Raw genomic sequence first — 15,566 nt, 5'->3', positions numbered from 1 at the left:
TGTCTTCCCATTGCTAGGAATGGGTGCCCTGCCCCGTGTCCCCGCCATACTTTGGGGACAACCAGCTTTAGGATAACCAGCTTGTGTGGCTAGCGTTTTGCTTGGCCTTTGCTCCTTCTTTTCCTTCTTTCCTTCCTTCCTTCCTCCTCCCCCTCCTCCTCCTCTTTCTCCTCTCCAGCGTAGGTGATAGCCCCTTGATTCCCCTGCTCACTGGCAGACCTACGGGGTGGGCTGAGGAGCCCTCGGGAGGCACGAGGCCTGCCCGTCCCCATGGCAGAGGGCCTGTGCTCTCTCTCCCCAGCCAGTGGACAGTCCCTCTTATTGACCCAGATACACACAACTCGGAGGTCACGCTGTGTCCTCACTGCGGACGGACCCCTGGCCCTAGAACATCTAGGTAGACTGTAGAGTCCAACAGGGGACTGTGGGGACCAGGTGCAGGCACCTGGCCGTTTATTCTTGCTGAGGAGAGCAGGTAATAAGTGGCCTCCTTTCTGGAACCTTCTGCCTGGCGTGATTCACAGCGGGGAAAGGAGCCCCTGCGTGGCCCAGTCCCCGTGTGCTGTTGTTTCGTGGGTCATCCAAAGAAAGGGTGAGAAAGTCCTTGCAATTGGCTGCCGATGGCCCCCGAGGGACATCTTGCATGATAAGATGAGGACCCAGGGAGTCTGGGGCTGGGGTACCATTATCTTTAAAGTCCATCTATAGGAAAAGTCCACAGGGGACAAACAGGGATCAGACCAGCAGGTTCGGAAGGGTCTTTGATCTGCCTAGAAGTTCTGCTTTTCAATGGTGAACCGCAAAGCAGCCCCACCCGGCCGGAGATAACAGGCGGGTGCAATCGCAAACCACCGGCCTCTTGATAATGCCCGGTTTATTGAGGTCTGGTGTTGGCCCAATGGGAACACACCCGGTGAGCATCAAAGGGAACCGGCGTCACCCTGGGCAAAGAATCCTGGGCCCCCGGGTGTGTGCGTGGTGGGAAGGTGCGTGTGAGGTGGTGTGTGCACAAGCCGGCCCGTTGGCAGTTACCTTCCTGTAGATCAGAGGCCACCAGCCCCAGAGGGGCCCAAGTCGTGAACTGTGTGCCCTTGTTCTGGCTGGTCCAGCTCCTACCACGGTCCTTGCAAAGGGTCTTTAACATCTTAAGTAGGAGGGTCACTCCTGGGTCTTTATGAACCCAACTCAATGTCCCAATGATGATTGGTATGAGAAGTGTAATGGGGAAATGAGGTGGGTGCTTGGGAAAGACCAAACCTAAAAGCTTCCCCTTGGGGACCCTCAGAGGGACTCTTCGGTCTTTTGAAGGCTTTTGTACATTGTATCATGAACCCCAAAGAGGTGTGTCTCACCAAGAAGAGAGGAAGGGATGGGATGTGGAGGACAAGGGTGTAAGAGGAAGGGAGAAGGATCCAGGCACACTGCAGGGGGAGGGTGGATGGGTGGATGGGTTGCCGCGTCCTGGGGAGGGGTCACCTCCCCTCGCCCCAGGCTGGGAGTCTTGGCTGCCTTGTTTTCCTGTGGGCCATCAGGAAAATACATGTGCATCATGTATTGGCCTCTGGAGACCAGAGCAGAGAAACACCACAACACAAACAGAACATCTGGAAGCTTTTTAAGGTTTATTTTTTAACACATTTGCAAGAGTCAGGACGTTTGCACACAGGGTTTATAGGCTGGAGGGACCCAGGGGTCTTAGTCAAGTGGGGGATGTATTTGGCTTTATGGGGAGGGGTGAGGGTGAGGAAGGGGAGTTGGGGGCATTGGAAGCAGCCAGTGGCAGCAGTTAAGTCCTCGATTCCTAGGACTCCGTTGTTGTACACAGTGGCCTGCCGAAAGTCCCTTAAAGAGCAGAGGGCCCTGGCAGGGGACCTGGGTTCCTGTCTCTGTGGGGCTGCTGGGATGGAGCACAGGGGATTCTTCTCCCCTGTGCCCGTCATCTGCATTTGATGGACTGAGCAGAACCCCCCAGGGAAGGATGGGACATGCAGGGACATTCTAACATTTGTATGTGGCTTCTGAGAGATGCCCTAGAACTGGCTCTTTTAGGTTTCATCAACTGATGCTTGCTCTCTCTTCTCTCCAGCTCTGCCCGCCAGGCAAGGCTGAGATGGCAGGGAACAGGGACGCCATTTAACACTGGTCCTTAAGAAGCCTGAAGACCTCAGGGCCTTAGCTCCTCATCCTCCCCTCAATTTTCATGTCCTCTCCTTCACTTCTTCTCACCTCCTTTTCCTCCACCTCTCGTCACCTCCCCTTCTTGACATCATGGATTTAATGATGTGGACCTGGAAACACAAGGCAAGGCCAGGCTTAGCATGTCAGCAGGGCAGGCTGGGGAGGAAATAACGAAGGAAAAAAGACAGTCCCTGCAGGAAAAGAAGAGATATGCAGGCTTGGTCTTTCTCCTTAAGGGGTCAGAGCATCCACTGACCCAACCTTCCCTCTCCCGTGGTGGCTGGTTTCTCGTTTAATTCTTCCTTCTTCTCCTTCCGTCTCAATTATGAACCTGTGGCCGAGCAAATTTAGCAAGTTCGGTATCTGTGACGTCTCAGCTTGCTCTCACCCTGGTTTTGGCGCCCACAGGGTTGACCCACCGGGAAGGGGATCTGTTCCCCCCACCTCCAGACGGGCCCTAGCACGGCCGTGTCCTGGTCTTGATGAAGTCAGTCCTTGCTGGTGAGCTCATGTTTACTGCACCCGTGGGAGCTGGCTCCCGGTGTGCCCCGTTTATGAGGGGAGGAACTGGGGCTTTGTGTGGTTATTCATGTGAGGGACTGAAAGGTGTCCACCCTGTTCTTATGGGAAACCAAGTGACACAGCTGCCAAGAATTCCACCCATCTGCCCGCTAGGATGCTGGTTCCTGACTCTGCTCCGCTCACTGTTCTTGTGTAAGTCTCTGCTTAGGGGCATCTTGGGTCCTGCGCCATTGGGATACAGAACCTTCCTGCAGCTTGGAGCGGTTTGTCTTGGGGCCTGGCCCTTTTCTGCTGTGGTTCTTGACATTGGCCGACCCAGGCCTCACCCAGGGAGCTGCAGCTGCTGTCTTGGTCCCGCCCTCCCTGATTCTGACTTACCTGGGCAGGGGCGAGGCCCGGAAACCTCCCGGAGTCATTCTGACCTGCAGCTCCCTTGGAGGAAGAGACTTGGGGGCAGTGTTTCTCAACTGGGAGCAACTTTGCTGCCCTCTCCCCCACCGTGGACACATGGCAATGTCAGAGACATTTTTGATGGTCACCACTGGGACAGGGGGTGCTAGTGGGTAGAGTCCAGGAATGCTGCTGAACATCCTACCACACCCAGGGCAACCTCCCCCCACCGAGGGCTATTCTGCTCCATATGTGCCTCATTGAGAAGTCGTGCTCAAGAACAGTGGTTCTCACCCTTGAATGTGCATCAGAATCACCTGGGAGCTTACTAACACAGACGATAGGGCCCCACGAAAGTGTTTGATTCAGTTAAGTCTGGGACAGAGCCCGGGAGTTCTCATTTCTAACAGGTGGAAGCCCTTGGTCCAGGGTTATCCTTTGAAAACCTTTGCTCTAGAATGTCTCCAAATCCTGCTTGCCTAGATCTAAAATCTGAATCCATTATAATTACTGGAAAACTCTACAACAACAAGGACTTACCTAAAACAGAAGCGCCTCTCTGTCTTGCAGAACAGAAAATCCAGAAACAGGCAGAGCATCCTTGGAGGGACCAGGGATCCAGGACCCCATCTTCTTGTTGGATCATCTTAGAGTAATGACTCCCATTTTCAGTGTCCTTGTAAGCCAAAATGGTTGCTGGAGCACCATCCATCCTGTCCTTCATTGAAAGCAGAAGATAAAAATTGGGATCCTTCTAGCACCTTTAAGCAGCCTCCCAGAATGACGCCCGTAGTTCTGCTTATATCTCATTGATCAGATCTTGTCTAGCCACATGGGAGGCTGGGAAATGGAGTCTTTTTGCCAGCCCAAAATCAGTGTTCTATTCTGAGTAGACAGGGTAGGGTAGACACTGGGTCAGGCAACCCACAGCTTCTGCCCATGTCTGCATGCCTAATCTTTCAAGAATTACCACTTATTTGGCATCTGCCATAGTACGCTAGGTACTTTTGATATATTATCTCTTTTAATCCTGAGAGCTTTGCAAGATAGATAATAATTTTATCTCTATTTTGCAATGATGAAACTAGGGCTCTCAGAGATTAAGCCACCTGTCCACGTAGCAGGCAGCAGATGGTGTAATTTAACAGCCCACTTCAAAGCGGGGGCTGCCCCTTGCCTCAGTTGCTCTGGGAGGCCGCCTCTTTCTTCTGGGCCTGCAGTATGGGTTAGACCTATTTATGCCAAATTCTGGACCCTGCCCCTTCTGATCAGCTCTGTTTGACTGTTGACTTCTAGATTGTGATAGTATTTTCGATAATATTATAATAGCCGGGAGTGGGGCTCAGTGGTAAAGCACATGACGTGTAAGACCCTGTGTTCAATCCTCAGCACCATTAAAAAGACCAAAAACAAACAAATAAACAACAACAACAAAAAAAACCCCAAAAAGCCCTCTGAGGGGCCCAGCGTGCCCTGAGAGCAGTCTCGGGAGCTACAGTGTCTATAGGACTGGGTTCTTGTGAAGCTCCAGGGAAGTCTGTCCTTTCCTGGCTTCTGGGGCCACCTGCTCTCCTGGCCTCATGACCACCTCCTGAACCCTCCCAACCTCTGTCTCTGTCCTCACAGCACCCCCCTCCCTCCGTTCTGCTTCTCTCATCAGGACCCTGATGATGACATTTCCGGCCCACCTGGATGACCCAGGACCCTCAGCTTCATCGCACACCCCTTTGGACCTGGGGTGCCATTTGCGGGTGGCAGGGATCAGGACGAGGGTGTGCTTGGGGAGCTGCTGTTCCTCCTCCTGCAGGGCCCTCTTGCTGCGCTTCTTTCTCTCCTCATTCCCGTTTTTCTCCCGTGGAAGGCTCAGGTCCTAGACTGTGCCTGTGTTCCACGTACACCTGGGAGTCTTGGTGGAGGCCAAGGTCAGGTTGAAGGGCAAGGCCATGCCTCGGAGGGCTCAACCTATCATCTCCCAGTGGCCATGGCAACAGGTGTGAAAATGGCCAAGTGCCAAGGATAGGGCAGGGTGGGGGTGGGTGCTGCCCTATAGCTGTGTCACCTTGGCCAGGATGACGCCCCTGTGCAGTGACGGATGATGGGGAGACATGAACAGAGTGTGTTGTCATAATCTTAGATCTCCAGGTTCCTTCTGACCCGCGTGCCTCTCTCCAGGCGGACGGAGGCGTCTCTTTAGCCAAATGGACACTATGCCAGGAAGAGTTTGAGGGGGGCCTGGGAGGGTCTGCTCCTGTCTGAACCTCATTTTCCTTCTCTCGGTCCATTCCCTCACTCCCGCCTCCGCCCGCTTCCCCTTGGCTGGGTCTGCCATGCCGGGATATGAGTCTGGGGTGTTGCATTTTTACTTTTTATTTTATTTTGCAAATGCCTCACAACATTCTCCTCTGTGTTTAAGTCCTCCTGCCAAGAGCATGTGGTTGCCAGGCAACAAGAAGGAAGTCCTGGCTGCTGCCAATTAATTTGCTAGCTGCAGGCATCTCCCTGGGGAGAAGGCTTCGTGCCCGCTGTGGCGCTCTCGGAGACAGCTCAGAGGGCTGTTGCCCAGGAGGGGAAAGGAAACCAGAGGAAAGTTAGAGAACTCTGGGTTTGTTTGGGGTGTTTTCAGGTCCAGCTGGAAGGGAGTGTCCACAGGGCCTGGGCACCACCAGGGGTGAAGACACCCAGTTTCCTTCTTGGCCACCCTTCAGAGAGCCACAGCGCGCCTCTGTGTCTGCACGTTGGCTGCCTTTGGGGTTTTTTTATTTGTAGGTGACTCTTGAAATGCAGACTGTCTCCTTTCCCAGTTCCCTGCAGAGAAATGTCTTGAAGCATCTTCTCCCTGCTCAGAGCCCTGGGGCCTCCCTGTGACACCTCTCCTCCCTGGCAATTAGCACCCTTCTCTCTGGGACTCATGGCGCTGCTCCATCCCTGCCTGGGTTCAGCCACCTTGGAGCAGGAAGGACGGCCCTTTGCACCAGGCTGAGCCGCCTTGCTCGTGGTCTGGGTTTCAAGAGCGCCTCCAGAATCTCTAGGCTGTTTCCCTCCAGATTTCAGTGTCCTGGCTTCCTGCTTGCCTAAGGAAGCCCTGTGCCAAAGGCGCCTCCCTGATGTGCCTAGGAGGGCAGAAAGGTTCGCCTGCCTGACTCACTTCTGCAGCCACAGCATCTAATCAGGAAGGTACCAGTGCATGCACAGGTTGGTAGGTAGTCATCTAAGTTGTTCTTTGTGGTTGACGGTGACTACTGGAATCGGAGACCCAGAGAGCAGCCTCCTTCAGGAGACTCAGGTTGTCTGCATCTGTGGAGAGGCCACTTACTCCAAATGCTGAGTCTCATCAACTTAGAATTGCCAAGACCTGTGAGGGCATTTAGTGGTGCTAAATATATTTGCTACTCAGCAATGGGGGGATTGGAAGGTGTGAGGAAGAGATGGGGGAGTCCCCGTCCATCTTAGTTTCTTTGCTGTCAGCGTTAGGGGGAGAGAAATGTATTTAATGGTTTCCTCTTTCCACTAGGCCACCGTCCACTCTGGGAGTGGTCCTGATTAGTGACCAAGAGAGTTTTGACAGAAGAGAGAGGTTTCAACCAGAGTGGCTGTTAGGGTAAGGGACTGGACTCTGTCCTTATAACTGAGGATCCTGGCACTCTCTGAGCCTCAGCTTTCCTCCCTGTGAAGCGGATGCTCTAACACCTCCGTGCTCCTGGCCCCATATTACACAGGTATGATGGTGACCAGCTGCAAAACTGGATTTCCTGCCTCTCCGGGCCAACAGAGTTCTACGATATTCTTTAAAGTCAGTGCTGGGCAGAGTGGTGGGTCTGGACAGGGGCTCCTGGTGATGATTCACTGTGCAGGGAGTTCCTAGGAAGTATAAATAGGTCTCCTTTCTTAACTGAATCACTGTGTTCTTAATATTCTGTTCAGTTACAATGTTAACTTGAATATCATGGACTGAAGTCAGAAAGTGAGGCTGGGCCCTGAAGACACCTGTGGCCAGTGTGGGAGCCCATGTCTAACTCTTCTGCTGTTTCGGTTCGTAGGCCTGGGGACGATGACCAAGTGCTGGCTTCCTGGCCCACGCCACCCACCGCAAAGCCTCCCAGAACCAGCGGAGGCCCCCAGCACCCCTTGAAGGACTTGGCTGAGGTCAGATCACCTCTTGAGAGTCAAGAGCCCTGGATTTGATTAAGAATTCTTATATTGGAGAATAAAGAAACTTCTGGACTCATGGAGACATGTGGGTGGAAACAAAGACCCACCCTAAGAAGCAGCCACACGTGGACCTGAGCGAGCAGGAGGGGCATGGCTGGGCCACCTGCAGCCAGAGACGACTCCTTCTCTCAGGCTCGGACCTTCCTCCTGTGGAAAACGTGGCCTCTGCTGCTTCCTGCTCCTGACACTCTTCCTGGCCCCAGCCCAGCTCCCAGGCTTTGTCCTACACCCTTCCCTGCCTGCCTCCACCTCCCTACCCATCGTGCCTTTGGACCCAGCGAGTCTTCTTGCTTGCCGGCCAGATGCAGAGCAAATAGTTAACTACACTTGAGTCAAATGAGATCTTGGGTTTTGTTCCTGCTCCTTCTAAAGCGGCCGCCATTTGTACATTGTGAGCAGCTCAGGAATGGTATTTGGACCTGCCCCTGCGCACCCAGGTTCCAGAGTGACCAAGAGTCAGTGTGGAATTCCTTCCGGCTGTCGGTCATCAGGGCCATTGGAGAAGGCTCAGGCGGGCAAGTTGGATGGTGAGGGCTGGTATTCTCCACGTCCAGCTCTCTAGGTGGCTTCCAGAAGGACAAAAATGATCGGTTCATTCCATCTTCTGACGGATCCAGGCAGCTGTGAGGACCCTCTTCTCAGGTGGCAGCTGGGCTCCAGGCAGGATCTTGGTGCTTCACAACATACAAGCTGGCTACTGGGGTTGGTAGTGTTTATCAAGGACCGTCCTCTCCCAGTGTCTTCTGGGGACACTACCTGATAGTGACTTGAGTCTTCTCTGTCCCTTTTACTCTGCAGCCACCATGATCATGGTTGAAAACACTAAGTCCTGTCACAGTCAACCTCATCCAACATGCAGTCAAAGATGAGTGTACTTTCTAATTTCCAAAGTGAACAGACAGTTTGTTTTCATAAAAACAATTGAAGTTTCCCTGTGTGGTGTGTGGTGCGTTATGGTGGGTCAGGACTTGGGGTCATTGTTGGCATCTCCAAGTCACCACAAAATGATGGAGAAGAGCCTCCCAAAGATGTTCAGTGCTACTGAAATTGGAAGAGGATGTATGGGAGTCCCCTTCCTTCCCTGGCACTTGCGGGCAGCCATCATACTATTCAGATTTGTTCAGGTTTCAGAAACAGAGGCCCCCTGGTATCACCTCCGTGAACGAGGTGTATTTTAAAGTCACGGGGGAAGCGAGGCAGAGGAGGGACAATTCCAGCAGCTACCCAGTTAGGCCTTGTCAAGAATCCCGAAGTCATTGAGCACACCCAGTAGCTATGGCCTGTTTCCAGGGACAGCAAGTGTCGCATCTGGTCGTCTTGATCCTTTATTCTGATTCCCTGCTCCTGACTCTGGAATTCTGCAGTGGGGATGAACAGAGGGGAACTACTGTCCTTGTTTGCATAAGCCTAAGGTGTTTCTCATAACAGAGGACTTTCAGGGCTAAACCTGGGACATTCTTGGGCAAATTGGAATAATTGGTCGCCCAGCTAGGTGACCCGGTGACCTTGCCTCTACTACTTTTCCTACTGTAATTGATGGATGCTTCTGATAGGCTTGGCCAGATACCATTCAGCGCTCTGCATCTGGTCACTTCATTGGCCACTACAGTCTATAGATAGATGCTATTGGGTCAGGCACCATTCCTGACCCAGTTAGTTCTCTCCTGAATGGAAGGGTTGCATGGTATTGAATAAAATCCTGAGTAGGAGGAGCCAGATGGACAGTGTGCATGGCGGGGATTCAGGGTCCCAGGGATTTCTCTCTAATGCAATCATACTAACACAGGTAGAACTAATCTTTCCCATTAAAAACAAAACCGTTCATTAAGAAACAAAAATATATATATAAATATATAACATAGCCTTTGGGAACAGTGGAAAATGGTGACGTGTGTGTTCATGTGCTTCGCAGGATAAAAATTCTACATCTTTGCTAGACAGAAACAAAGAACTAAAACCTTTGGGATGGTTTTGTCTGGAGAGCAAAAGAGTTGGCGATGAGTTGACTTCCTGAAATTCCTTTGAACTCTAGAATTATTTAAAATGTCAAGGGCGTGTAAATTGGAGCTAAGTGTGTGTACTTTCTTACTGAAGTCTCCTGGATAACCTTTGCGTTCCACTCAGATAGTGCTGAGGGGGACCTCCCAGCTCACTCTTCCCTATGCAGACACTGACTTTATCTGGGATAAGGGAGCGGAACTTGGAGGTGGTGGTGGGGGAGCGCAGGAGGGCAGAGTTGGGCCTGCCCAAGTTTTTTGGTGTTCATGACAAGTAAGAACAGTCAGAGGCAAATTATAGGTTCTTCTGCAGGTTAGAAAAGCCAGGTTTTCAGACTTGCATGACACCCTGAAGTTGTTGCTGCTTGTCGAGGGATTCGCCTTCCATCTTTTCTGCTGAAAGACAGGCATGAGCATCCGCCATGTTGGAACATGGGCCCTCAGCTGATCTTGCACCCTGTGGCCACAGGGAGGACAGAGGTGAGGGTGCAGGCTCCAGAGCCTGTTCTCATCACTCCTGAGATTCCCCGAGTTTACCTCTGAACTGACCTATCTTCACAGATGGGGGAGGGATGCTGGCCCAGCTGCTTGGGTGCCATTTTTCTTTTTAAAAAATGAACATTTCAGCTGTTCCCTTCATGTGTGTCCTGCATTCATTCTTTGGTTCCAGAATAATCGTGCTGTTGGGCCAAAGGCAACAACTCCCCCGACCCCATACACACCCCCGCTCTTCTTATCTTCTCATCCACATAGAATCCCAGGGGCCAAAATGGTCTCCAACCTCGCTCTTCTCTGGATCTACCTCTGACTCATGCAGGAATCCCCTTTCAAACATCTGGTGAGGGCTCGTCCAGCCCTCGGGGAGGCAACCTTTTTGGCAGAGTGGGAGATGTGAGGGAAGGTTGAATATTATTCTCCTACTTGAGGGGAAGCAAGAGAAGTTTGAAGAGCAATTCATGGCCTGCCTGCCAAGAGGCCACGAATATCAATTTCTTACTGAGATAGAAGCTAAATACATTTTGCCCTCTTCACCCACATCTCTCCATCTCTTATTTCTGGATCCAGGCAGTATATCTTATGCTGGTGAAAAGCGCTGGCTTGGGAGACGGGGGAACCCGAGTTCTGTCTCAGAGTCCCTCATCTTAGTTCCAACCATGTAAAGGAGGGTGTTGAGCATGTGGTCCTGGGACTCCCTTAGAGCTATGTTCAATGCCCTCGGCTTTGGCTAGCTGCAAGGTCACATGCCAGTAATCAGGCCCTTTCTCTGGGCTGGTCTTGACAGTCCGCTACAGTTCCTTCCTGGGTCACATTCCCATCCCTGCCTGACCCAGCAGGGGTCTGACCATTCCCTGACAAGTGGCACGTTGTCCCTTTGCCTTGGGGCTGCACGAGTCAAAACCAGAGCTGCCCCAAGGAAGTCCATTACCAAAGAATACTTCAAAGCTGTTTGCACATGCTGTCAGTCGCACTGAGCACAAGTTTGTCGAGGGAGAAGGCAAACAGACACACAGCCGATGACAGGACGGGTGGGAGGGAGACTATTTACCCCCCGGGGGACAGGGAGGCAAGGAAAAAACCTGCCTGCTGTTTTGACCAATAAATAAGAACTGGGAGCTCTGCGTGGCTAAAACTGTAGGGGATTTATTAGTTTGCTTAGTGAAAGGCAAATATTAAGTCGTAGCTGACCCGTCCTGGGACCTGCCTTTTGGCTTTTGTATGCCGTCAGGCGCCGATCACTGGGTACTCGAGGTTATCAAGTTCTGTTGAAGGTGTGTGTGTGTGTGTAATTGTTTTCCGTCTCCTTCTCCTCTTCCTCCTTCACCTGCCCCTTCCCACTGACATCCCCCTTTTTCTGGTAACTCAGGTTTGGGGCTTGGAGGGGGCAGAAGCCATGTTCTGCTCATAAAACTGCTGCTCCCCAGGGCTCCAGCTGGCCTGGAACTACTGGTGCTGGTGATGTGGCAGCTTGGGAATGAGCCCAAGGGTGGTCCTTGCTGGAACCCCACCATCCTCAACATCAGGTCCCAGGCTGGCAGGCAAAGTCGTTCTCTCTTTAACCTGAGAATGAGCAGAATTACAAGCATCAGAAAAGAACAGGTCACAGCTGTTTCTGAGTTGTGATCGCTCCATCCTGGGTGACAGGGCCTACCTACCAGGACAGATGGTTTTAGCCTCATTTGCTGAAAGATGAACTACTCAAGGAGGGGCCGACCCGACCTGGTGACTCACTCTCCATGGAGAGTCCATATCGGATCAGAGGGGCTGGACAGGCTGTCCAGTTTCCAAGCATGAGCTGGGTGCAATCTCTTTACACTTTGCTTCCTCCCCCGCAGTGCAAACCAGTGTATTCTAAAACGCTTCAATGCTGGGGTGCTCAGGACTCACAAGGGGTACAGGACAGCAGGGCACGCTGCTCCGTGACAGACCCTCAGGGCCCTTTGTCAAGTCCACCCCTGGCTCAGGACGCTGCCATTCTGTACCTATTAGTCATATGGCCAGGAGTTGGGAATGTTCTGGAATTGCTTCATTAAGAAAGTTCCTCTCACATTCCAGTAATGAGTTTTTATTGAACTCTGTGTGTGAGTCAGCTTTCCATCACCATAACAAATGCCTGAGATAACCAACTTACAAAGAAAGAGAAAAGGTTTATTTTGGCTCACAGTTCTGGAGATTGCAGCCCATGATCTGGCAGAGCCGTGGCTTAGGCCTGTGGTGGGGGCGGGAGTATATAGCAGAGCAGAACTACCCACCTCATGGCTGGAAAGTGAAAGAGAACATGGGACCACAGACCCCTTCCTGGGGCACACCCCCAAAGGCCTGATGATCTCCCACTAGGCCCCACCCACCTCTTAACATTTCCACCACCTCCCACCAGCACTGGGTTGGAAACCAAGCTTTCAACTCACAGGCTTTTAGGGAACATTCCGGATCCAAATGTTGGCATTTTTCTTCCTTGACCAACTTTAGTATCTCATTGTGCTTATTTGGAACTTGTTTTGGGTGTCCCCTTCACCCCCAGCATGCTCACTCTTTCTCTTTTAAGAACTGGGTCATTCCTTACTTATTGAATTCATCCCTGAAATGCCCAATAATGTTCAAGTCCCAGGGCAGGCACTCTGTGGTCATCTCATGCAGTCCCTCACTTAATCCTCAGAAGACAGAGACTTCAAGGAACCATCCATTGCCTCCACCAAATCTTTCATGTGAGTGTTGGAATTCAGACCCAGGGTTGTCAAGGTCTCAAGTTCAGAGCTAGTAAATTTGCAGTGTGATGGCTTTAAATGATGCATGTACAAGAAAGATGTTGAATCAACTTTTCCTATTGACAGTCTGTTGCTGTGTGTACCTCCAAATTTGCCCGGTTTTTGTTTGCCCAGTACTAATCAATAAAGTGTTATCTGAACAGCAGTGAAAATCGGTGCCTTTGATTGGTTGCTTTCCTTGAAGGAAATAGAATGTGTCTGGATATTTTTTTCTCCCAGTTAACTGCAGGCCAGGTTCATGTTTAAGGTTGGAAAGAGAAATATGAATTCAAGTTTAGCTCAGGATTTCTAGAGAGTTTTATCTCATCTACCAGGAAGAAATATAGAGCACATACACACACGCACATACACACACACACACATCTGAGGTAGTCTCTGCTCTCAGAATCTTATTTATGAGACCAGAGAAGACCAGCACACATGAAGCCATTGATCACATTGGCAAAGGAACTATTGCTAGAGCCTCTGGGTGGATCAGGACCCCTGAGATTCACCCTAGTGTGAACTTTCCATCAGATTGCAGGAGGAGAAGTTGGACATCAGCGGGTAGATCCATAGGCACAGGGGCTCACCAGGTTCCGGGGCTCACCACGTGGGGACCAAGGGCAAAGACAGGAGGCTCCGCTCCAGAACAAGCAGCCTGGGGAGGGGGAGGCTGTGCCCCTGCCACCTGGTCACTCCCTGCAGAGAGAAGGCTAGAACAGAGGAGCCAGGAGTGGCCAGAGCTCCACAGCATTTGGGGGAGAGAAGCACAGCAAGCTCTCCCACTCCTGGCCTTTTACAAACATGAACAGTGAGAGCTGGGACAAGGAGGAGGCCATCTGTGGACCATGGCCACCAGCAGTTGTTTCAGAAAAGGAAAAAAAAAAAAAAAAGTGGTAGAATATTCTGCTGAGAGAAATGAGGCCATCCATAAAGTAAGTCAGTGGTTTCATGGAGATCTGCAATTTTAAAGCTCTTTGAATCTCTCGATGACTTTTTGAGAAGGTTTTTGAGACCTTTCTTTTATTGATGAGGAAACTGAAAGTGAGGGAGATTGAATGACTTGCCATGGAGCAGACTGTGCAAGGGAAGTGTTATGGCCATTACCACAAAGTATCAGTCCCAGCAGGCTGCTGTAACGAAACACTCCGAATCTCCTTTTTCACCTGAGGTTTTTCTCATTGGCACTGTAGTTGAATAGGAGCTGGCAGTGGTGGGGACAAAGGTACTCTCTTTCATGCAGAAATTTGGGGTTCCTTGTGTCTTAGAATCCCACTGCTTTCAGGTGCCACTTCTTCCACCAATGAACAGAGGATACCACCAGAGGACATGCTCGTGTACAACTGCCACAGCCTTGAAGGAACACCCATCACTTCTGCTTACATTCCACTGGCAGGGATTGTCACAAAGGTCCCCTTGGATGCAAAGAATTGGGAAATGTCCCACTCTGTCAAAGAAAGCAGGGAGAACACAAATGTCAATGAGCATCAGTAATGTCTGCAGAACAAGCATCCTGGGGAGGGAGAGGCTATGCCCCTGCCACCTGCCATGACACCTGGGTCCCCTTCATCACGGTGGCCATTGAGAATCGCGAGTTCTGGCCGCCTGAATGCCCTGTCGTCGCAGACCTCTGTGTAGGTTTAGAGCTTTTCTACTGTGAATGTTGGAGATTTTAGGACTCCTGTGAAGGTTTAGTGATGCTCAAGGGTAGAGGGTGGGCTGACAGCTCCAGTCCCAGATCCTCTTCAAGACTTTTAGCAATGCAGCCTCAAGTGAGTAACTTACCCTCTCTGTGCCTCAATGTCCTTTTCATTAATGTGTCTCCAAGGGCAGTTGCAAAGATTTGAATTTGGAGCCTTTGGGACTTGGGGTTTTCTGATTAGAGATGTTCAGTCTCTACTTAGAACATATGGGGCCATCTGCCGTCACTTTAGCTCAGGCAACCTCTGTGCCCGGGCAGGGCAGAGGAGACTCCAGGCAGGCCCCTCTGCTGTGTGGTCAGGACTGTGGTGGCCTCTGCTCTGTCTCTGCAGGTTGTTGGGGATGGAGGGGGAGCTGAGCTATGCCCAGATACTCCAAAGTGCCTCAGGGTCTCCTGGACACTCCTAGTCACTCAACTGACCATCTTGTCTCACCTGACTCTAATATTGTCAATTTTTTTCCTTCCAAAGCCAAGTACTCTCCAGACTCTTTCGTGTTATTTACCAACTGAGAAGACCCTGCTGAATCGGTACGCCCCTCGACACACACACTGGGTACTGGAAGCCCTTCTTCCTGGGGCAGAGAGGGAGCCAACTGCCAAGGCTTCGGGAAGCCCACAAGCCAGACAGCCGTCTCCCCAATTCCACATCCAAGTTCCAAGTCTCGGCCTCCTCCCCAGTTCCAGCAGAAACCAAGGCATCCACTGCTCGGACCCCATGGCCCTGGGCGTGGACTCCCGGGAGTGTGAGACCTCAGTGGCCTGGGGGCTGGCACCAGCTCAGCCTGCTTGTCTTTGGCTGTCCTGGCACCATGAGAAGATGGAAAAGCTGGTCTGTTTACAGGACAGAGGGCCAGAGGAGCATTAAAAATAAGGAGCAAATCAAATGTCATAAACAAATTTCCTTCCAGTGCAGGAGCGCTCGCTGCCCTGTCCTCCAACACCAACCCTCTCCCCCGTGTGTTTGGATAAACTTTCATTCTGTGCAGTTGCCATTCCCAGGGAGGGACTCCTGTTTCCGTTGTTTGTTTGTTTTGATTTTGATCATTCCTCGGCCCCTGGAGCATCACACACCTCACAGTAAAGAGAACAAGTTTCCTACGGGTGCCTTGGGAACACGCATCCCGCCCTCTGCTCCAGCCACCCTGGCGCTCCACGGCCTTCAGCATGGCGGGCCTCAGGAAAGCTCCTAGCACCGGCTGGGTGAGCACCAGGGAGGGAAGGAGGTGACGCCGAGGAGGGCTGGTACATGGGCCATGTGTGGGTGGGTTCCCAGGAGTGGCTCCCCCGCATGGGTTTTCTGTGTGAGCTCAGAGCCACCGGCTC

The 15,566-nt window shown here is 51.7% G+C and overlaps 1 long non-coding RNA gene across 2 annotated transcripts in view; it reads left to right on the top strand.

Moving 5' to 3' along the window:
* LOC139702467 (uncharacterized) overlaps window positions 1-12,838 on the top strand; it is a 143,253-nt gene extending 130,415 nt beyond the window's left edge. For both annotated transcript variants that reach the window (XR_011705106.1, XR_011705107.1), the window contains exon 3: window positions 7,128-12,838. This is a non-coding gene — a long non-coding RNA (uncharacterized lncRNA). The remainder of the gene's footprint in view (window positions 1-7,127) is intronic.
* The last annotated feature ends 2,728 nt before the right edge of the window (window positions 12,839-15,566 follow it).

The sequence above is a fragment of the Marmota flaviventris genome, chromosome 17 (assembly GCF_047511675.1).
Source record: "Marmota flaviventris isolate mMarFla1 chromosome 17, mMarFla1.hap1, whole genome shotgun sequence".
Taxonomy (NCBI): domain Eukaryota; kingdom Metazoa; phylum Chordata; class Mammalia; order Rodentia; family Sciuridae; genus Marmota; species Marmota flaviventris.
The sequence above is the reverse complement of the archived record's forward strand: the minus strand, read 5'-3'. Positions and strand labels throughout refer to the sequence as shown.